Source organism: Melanerpes formicivorus, unplaced genomic scaffold (assembly GCF_026170545.1).
Source record: "Melanerpes formicivorus ecotype bairdi unplaced genomic scaffold, bMelFor1.0.p_v2 SCAF_12, whole genome shotgun sequence".
NCBI lineage: Eukaryota > Metazoa > Chordata > Aves > Piciformes > Picidae > Melanerpes > Melanerpes formicivorus.
Window position 1 is genome coordinate 13,913,476 of NW_027142364.1, and position 8,297 is coordinate 13,921,772.

Sequence of the window (8,297 nt, forward strand, 5' to 3'; positions counted from 1 at the left end):
GCACCACATCTGTACACCTTTTAAATCCCTCCAGGAAAGATGACTCCACCACTGCCCTGGGCAGCCTGTTCCAGGTCTTGACACCCCTTTCAGTGAAAAAAAAAAAACAAAACCGAAAACAAACAACCAAACACCAAAACAGACAGCATCTAGCAAAAAGGTTATGTGGTGAATGTGAGACTATGGGAAGCACCAAAGCAAAACAAACCACTGTTGAGAAAATTTCTCCTAGCACTGCTGTCAGATTGAAGCTTCATCTTTAATTAAAAACTGCAGCTCCTACATGTTGTTGTGTAAAGGAGAGGAGTAACTCAGGGGATATTTATATTGACTGAAATTCAGTTAATGAAAATACTCTTTTGGATATAAGTGGGGGTTAGAAGCCCCATGTGCTCTGTCCTTCAATGCAGTCTGAAGGATTACATTGCCCTGGGGTGTTTACAGTTTGAAGGACATAAACAAACAAAAGGGTGGCAGAGAGATTACTTCAACTCTTTGTACTTTCACTGCAGAAGAATAAAGATAGAAAAGACAGGTACTTAAGATTAAAAAAAAAACCAAACAACAAGTCTGATGAAAATAAGTGAGAAGAGAAATGCCTGACACATAAAAGCAGCGCAGCACAGTGTTGTCAACCATTATGGGTAAGTTTAGACTTCCACCCATCTTGAAGGCTTTCTTTTCACTTTAATTATGTCAATGATTGTGAAATAACTCTTAATACATTTGAGCACAGATTTTCAGGATGTAGAATCTGGGTAAGATTGTTTACGAGTAGTCTACTTTATAAACAGCTGAGGTGGAGCACTGAAACAAGAGATGTAGAGGAAGAATACCCATATTAGAGAATATAGGTAGTGGGGGATGAACAGAACACATTGTATATTTTTCTTAGAAAAACTCAATGAGCTCATGTCTGAAGGAGGATGAGAATATTACAGAGAAATCAAAGATGGCAAAGAAGGTAAGTGAAAGATGAAGAAAATGAGCTGGTTAGTCAAGAAAATAACAGCAGGGAAAGAGAGACATTCCTTTGCTGTTAGCTTCTCCTGGGAAGTTGTAATAATAGAAAATCTAAAGTGCAGAAAAGAGGCACAGGTTATAAGCCAAGGCTGACCTTAAAATAGGAGAAAAGAAGTGAAACAAAACACTGAAATAAAGAGTAAGAAATATCCCTCACAGCTCTCAGGTGCAATTCTGCACCAGGAAGACCATGATCCACAAATTACTAGAAATTGTATGGGTATACAGAGGAAGTATTATTACGTGATTCTTTTCCTTTCATATTCTTTGTTGCATATCCTGTACTAGCCACTGTTTAACAGGTGTTGTCAAATAGCTGGAACTGGGGGGAGTCTAAGGGCATGAATTTTGGTTTGTGTGTCTTCTTTTACTTTTGCACTTTGTCAGTTTCCTGTTACTTCTCTAGCTACTGGATGCCTTTAAGACAAAGGGGGAGAAGAGCACGATGTCAGGTGAATAGTGAGATAGGTACAGATCAAGTTGCTTCCTTAAGAAACCAGAGTCAAGCTGTATGGAATATTTAAAATACAGTGTCTAGAGATGTTCTACAACTTTTGTTTTTTTAATTGTTTTGTGAGAAACAAAAGCATTTCTATGAAGTTTGGATATGCATGTGTGTGACCGTTTGAGGCGGTGCCTTTAACAAAGGGACACCATGGCCGACAATATGTAATAAAGGAACTGATAGTATGCTGTTGCAAGACATATTTCCTGTAGATGCAAAGCTACTTCTAATTGTCTTGAAATTTCTCAACACAATGCATTTCATAGTATCATAGTATCATAGTATCAGTCAGGGTTGGAAGGGACCACAAGGATCATCTAGTTCCAACCCCCCTGCCATGGGCAGGGACACCCCACACTACATCAGGCTGGCCACAGCCTCATCCAGCCTGCTCTTAAATACCTCCAGGGATGGGGCCTCAACCACCTCCCTGGACAACCCATTCCAGGGCTTCACCACTCTCATGGGGAAGAGCTTCCTCCTCATGTCCAGCCTGAATCTCCTCACCTCCAGCTTCACTCCATTCCCCCTAGTCCTATCACTCCCCGATATCCTGAGAAGTCCCTCCCCAGCCTTCCTGTAGGTGCCCTTCAGATACTGAATCTTGGAACTGGCTGCAAAGGACCTTTTTTGTAACCTTCCCAAAGCTTTGAATTACCTAACTTGAACTCTGAAACAGTTTTTTATTTTCTCTGAACATTGTTACATGCCTGGACTGGGGAACTTGGAGCAGGGACAAGCCAAATGGGTCTGGGAGCTGCAACCTTCTTCTGGTTATTTCTGGAAACCTTTTTAATGCTCCATCTCCTTTGGAAATTGGCAAATAAAGTCATGTCAAAACTTTTAACAAATTCAGGAAGAAGCTGTCCACATTAATTTTTCAGTTGGGGTCCACCCTCTTGCTGCAGAGAATTCATAGTTTTCTGTTGACACCACAGCTTGTTAACTACCTGTAACAAGGCTTGAGTTAATTCAAACTACATTAAAATGTAACTTTTCAGAAGAAGAAACCATTAGAAACAAGGAGTTTGAAAGAAGACAGCCACATTGCTTTAACATGGGAGCAGTAAGTAAACTAGACTAGACTAGACTAGACTAGAATAGGAGTAGAATAGAATGTAATCTCAAACCATTCCATGTGAATGTGAAATGAGCTCTTTTGCTGTCTTCCTAATGGAATGAACCTCTTTGCCAGATATGTATTTTTACATCATGTTCATTGTGAGGGTCAAGGGGGAAAAGAATAAAATAGAGTAGGATAGGATAGGATAGGATAGGATAGGATAGGATAGGATAGGATAGAATAGAATAGAATAGAATAGAATAGAATAGAATAGAATAGAATAGAATAGAATAGAATAGAATAGAATAGAATAGAATAGAATAGAATTAACCAGTTGAGATCATCAAGTCCAACCTATCACCCAACACCATCTAATCAAGTAAACCATGGCACCAAGCACCCCAACCACTCTGTTCCTAAACACCTTCACTGATGGTGACTCCACCACCTCCCTGGGCAGCACATTCCAATGGCAAATCACTCTTTCTGGGAAGAACTTCTTCCTAGCATCCAGCCTAAACCTCCCCTGGTGCAGCTTGAGACTCTGTCCTCTTCTGGTGCTGCTTGCCTGGGAGAAAAGACCAACCCCCACCTGGCTACAGCCTCCCTTCAGGTAGTTGAAGAGAGCAAGAAGGTCTCCCCTGAGCCTCCTCTTCACCAGGCTAAGCAACCCCAGCTCCCTCAGCCTCTCCTCATAGGGCTGTGCTCCAAGGAGTGGAGGTCAAAGAATGGAAGAATGCAGTCACCACCAAGGCATGCTTCTTCATTCATACCTCAAGAGATGCTGCCTTCCCCTGCTCACTTATTGGATTACCTCCTACTAGTAGGTTAGGATGATGATTTTATAGAACACAGTTTCAAATCCAGTCCTGAAGCTCAACTTTTAACTAGCAGAAGTTCTGTGGCCTCAAATCAGGGTCAAACATGCATTTTGCAGATGTCTCCTTTCTCTGCAGTTTGCACAAATGGAGCAAAGACTTCATAAGGATGGAAATGAAATGGCAGATGATTTCTGTACACCTCTGCTGGGACAATATTAGATGCCTTCCCTGTCCTGCCCTATGGACACATAAAACACCTGTTTCCAGAGCTGTCAATCAAGAATCTCTCAGGGTAGGAAATGTAGCTTAGAAAACTTCTGCTGTTGAGTCACCATCTGGCTTCCTTCTCTTATTATGCAAAGCAGGTTTCCAGTATCACTCTGTGAAGCAGTTCCTGTCCTGCAGTTCTTTATTACACAAATCAGCCTTGGACTGGTGGCATGATGCTTATCCTCAGCTGTTCCTCTTTTGAAAAGAGAAGTGTAGATGCTAAGCTGATGAGACATTAGCTTTTCTGTCGCCACATAAACAAGTTGCAAGTTCACCAAGGTGATAGCCAGTCAGTGTAGAGGAGCAGAAGTGGCATCCTGAAGGGGGTTTTGAGTGCCTGGCAAATGCTTAATTGCCATGGCTAACATATGTACTCACCAGCCTTCAAGGACAAAAATCTTTTTTGCTAACATCACCATTGCATATGAACCAGTGAACCATAGAACTAGAGATGAGGTATTTCTCTTGCAGGGGAGATCCTTTGCTGTTGAAAGGCAGTATGACTTGATCAGCTTATTTCTTGGACAGAGTTAACTGCAGTGTGATTTTGAATCATGGAATCAGTAAGGTGGGAAAAGACCTCAAAGATCATCAAGTCCAACCTGTTACCCAACACCTCAGGACTAAGTAAACCATGGCTCCAAGTGCTACATCCAATCCCTATTTGAAATCCCTTTTGGAACACCTCCAGGAATGGTGACTCCACCACCTCCCTTTTTTTTATTACACAAGTAACAATAAAAGGCTATTCTAAACAACTGGCCATCAAAATGCTGGCAGTTGAAGCAATTCTGTTCTGACACATTAAATTCTGTAAAACTGAGAAATGGGGAATTCTGCACATTTTTATTGTTGGCAATTTAGTTAGAAACACAGCAGCCATAATGGGATTGTAACAAGAGATACAACAGTTGTGAGGAAGAAGCAGGCTATGGTACTGTTTTAGCCTACTGGTAATTTCTTCTTTACAAGGCTCGTGCATCTCAGGGTAAGCCAATACATTTGACCGTACTTTTTTTCTGAGATTTAACCTTAGTTCCTTTTGTTAGGAAATTAATGGCAGATTTTGAATTTGTATGGCATTTAAAAGTTTTCCAGAAGCAGGTTTGAGCATCTTAATATAAAAAAATAGCACAATATTGTTCTTCCGAAGGAAAATGTCAAAGTAGTTTGGGATACCAGTCACAAGCACTTTTATTTTATCCTCAGTGTACCAAATGAATTTTAACAAAGGGAAGGCTAACAGTAAAACACCAGCCAGCTTTCTTTTTCTCTTAGGTAAAGACTGTAAGTCTGGAAATAAGAGTCATATCCATATGGCTCATTCCATATGGCTAATCATATTCAGAATAAATAGATGGTCTTAGCTAGATCTGTAGCTGGTGTAATCAATAAAGTGTGTAGTGCTGCTTGTTGCAGCAAGCAGCTCTGTCCTGAATGTCCAGTATTTCTTTGCTTTGATTGTTCTAGTCAGGACATCACCCATCACATGTTATCCAAATTCTTTGTTTCTCAAGAATTCAGATGTTTATTTTCTTTGTGGGAATGGGTGGCATCTCCCAGGATCCCTGCATTTCACGTTGGGGCTCAGTTTGCCAGCATCTCTGAGCTTGACTAACTTTATTATCTTGAGCTAGCATTATGGATGATTTATTAATTCCCTAAGTATTCTGTGAGTTATCATTTATTATTATCATTAGACCCTTTCTTTGAGAATATACAGAGGCTTGGCAGCTCTACAGTGTTGTAAAGTGTTTATTTTGTATGCAAAATGAATGTGAAGTGCTGTTCATTGCTGGGAGTTAATACTTGCAGTGCAGTGAATTGAAGTTCAAAACCCAAAACTGCAGCCTTGGAAGATAGTAAGGATTGATAGAACACATGTAGGTGGCAGAGCTGTGAGACAAACCCCACTGTAAATCTGAATCAAAACCTCCCTGAAATTATAATATTTCACATTGCTGCAGATCAGGGATGTAGCAATATTGTGCAAAGCATTTTGTCTCATTCAGTCTGAGATGCCCTTTGAGTGTTTTCCTCTTCTTATTCTCTTGGGAACATACTGATCTGGGGTACTGTCTTAGATCAGAGTACTAAACTCACTAGTATAATGAGGAAATAAAATGTGAGTAAAGAAAATGTGATGTTCAGCAGAACTGTCAAAAACATAGAGTTCATATCAGAAAAAATAACCTTGTCCTCTCCAAATTTGTAAAATTTGCTGCCAGTGGCAGCAAGTTGGTGCATAAACTGTCTCAAAAAATGGTTGTTGCCTCAAATATCTAAGATTCAGCTGGACAGGGGTTTGGGCCATCTTATCTACACCATGCTTTTCTCAAGAAAGCTTGAATCATGAGTTCCGACAAGGACCAGATCCCTGAGGTCCTGTTGAACCTATCATTCTATGATTTTGTGTGCTACATATGGAGAAAATACTGCAGTATGTGAAGAAGGGTTTAGAAGCTTGATATATGAAGTCACCTAAAATAATATTCCCTGACACTTTTGTACAGGTCTGCCTTTTCAACTTGAAATTCTGCCAAACTTCAGTTGTGTGGGTTTAGAGTTTTTGTATTGGATGTCTTCATCTGATGAAGGAACCTATGTCAGCCTGTATTTTCAAGTTTCAGTAGGGAGGTACCTTTTAAAAGATAATAAGGGAGCACAAAATACTTCCTAAAAATCTACAACAAGAAAATAGTATTTTTTGGCAGTGTCTAATATAGACTTAATTTAAGCAGAATATATAACATAAAGTATTAATTGTGGGAGCACAGTAAGTTATGCTAATAATGCAGTGGGAGAGGTCTGTGAAGAGGTTACTCTGACAAAAAAAAAAAGGGTTATCACCGAGAGTGAACAAAGTGTTATACATAATATAAAGACAGTGATTCTTACCCTCTTGTGCTACAGCTTCTCTGAGTACATTTGATTCATTAGATAAGAGCTGTCTTTATGTCATTTATGCAAGCACTTACCAGGAAAGGTCTTGATTGACCTGCTAGTGCTTCTGATTTATGTACACTTGCGTCTTTGCAGTTTTTCTGGAGGACATAGTCACTATTTTGGCATTATTCCACTTCCATTAAGATCAGTGGCAAAAGGGCAGGCCTTGAAACCACAGCAGTGATTGGGAATGCAGCAGTATATATCCTCCCAGGTATTCCACGTTTAGAGTATATACATATATATTTACATATATATATATAAACATATATATAATATATATACATATATATATTATACATATATATATAAACATATATATAATATATATACATATATAATACATATATATATACATATATATACACATATATATATTATACATATATATATATACACACATATATATATATATATATATATATATATATATAAATTTTAAATCAGATTTGCAATGGCTTCCACTCTAGCTGAATATTGGTGTTAATGTTCTTTTATTGAGTTTTGGGGCTTCAGATAAAGTGATTCCATTTTCTAAGCTCTTCTTTAAACCTATCTGTCAACTCTTTCTAAGATCTGATTCAGCAAGCAGTTTAGTTTGCCCTGAATGTAGTCTTAGGCTAACATGAACTAGAAAGCCCATAAAATTGTTTCTTCTTGGCTGAGAAGTACCATTCCAATAGCTACTTTAAAATGTCTAAAACAATATTAATGATTTTGTGACAAAAATATTCATTTGGTTTCACTTGTAATTGCTATATTATTACCTTATCACTGCTGACCACAGAGTTTGACAGTGCTTGGGAGGTGATTCAGTACAGGGTTTTCCATAAGCCTGCAAAAAAATGTTAGTTGAATAGCATTACCAATCATCAGAATGTTCTGTCCCAGCACTCTGGAAAACTGAAAATATTGCACTTGTTTTCCATTAATGTTAGACGAGATTGAAATAGAGTTATTTTTTATCAGGCTGGAAAGTGTACAAAAGGAATAAAAGAAAGTTTAAGAACAGCACTTGGACACTTAGTCAATGTGAAAGGTTAGTGGCCAGACTTCGCTAACTGACTCTACCTTGTGAATGAGCAGTTGGTTGTTTTCTCTTGATCAGGCAGTTCTACGTTTACCAGATGCAGAAATGATATTTCAGCCCTTGGTGTAACCTCTGCATGTACAATGTCAATAACCAAATTGTCTAAGCACATTTATTTTTGAGTTAAAATGAATGGAACAGTATTAGTATCTAAATATTCAACATTAGGATCTGGTTCAAAGCAACAGTGATGATATTAAAACTGCTTTTGTGGAACTGCAATAAGATGGTATCAGTTGTGTATTCTTTTTCTCAGCAAACAAAGAGAAGGAAAATCAGGTTAAAGCGTAGCTGTCATTCTTGTTGCTGAGATCCTATTTCTTAGGCACTCATCCTGCATGATCTAAAGCTATGAGCAGTTATTTTCGTTTTCTAGTACAATAGTAGTTGTTTCACCACCAGCCTGTGTTCTGCTAGGTATAAGACCAAACCCCTGCTACTGGGTTTTGTTTTCAGGCCAGGATAATTTATGTAGGGAGGGAGAAGAAGTCTGAAATGTGACTGTAACCCAGGACCATTCTCAAGATAAACCTATCAAATGGACAGTGGCTCTGTCAGCAGGTTTGGGGAAATTTTTTT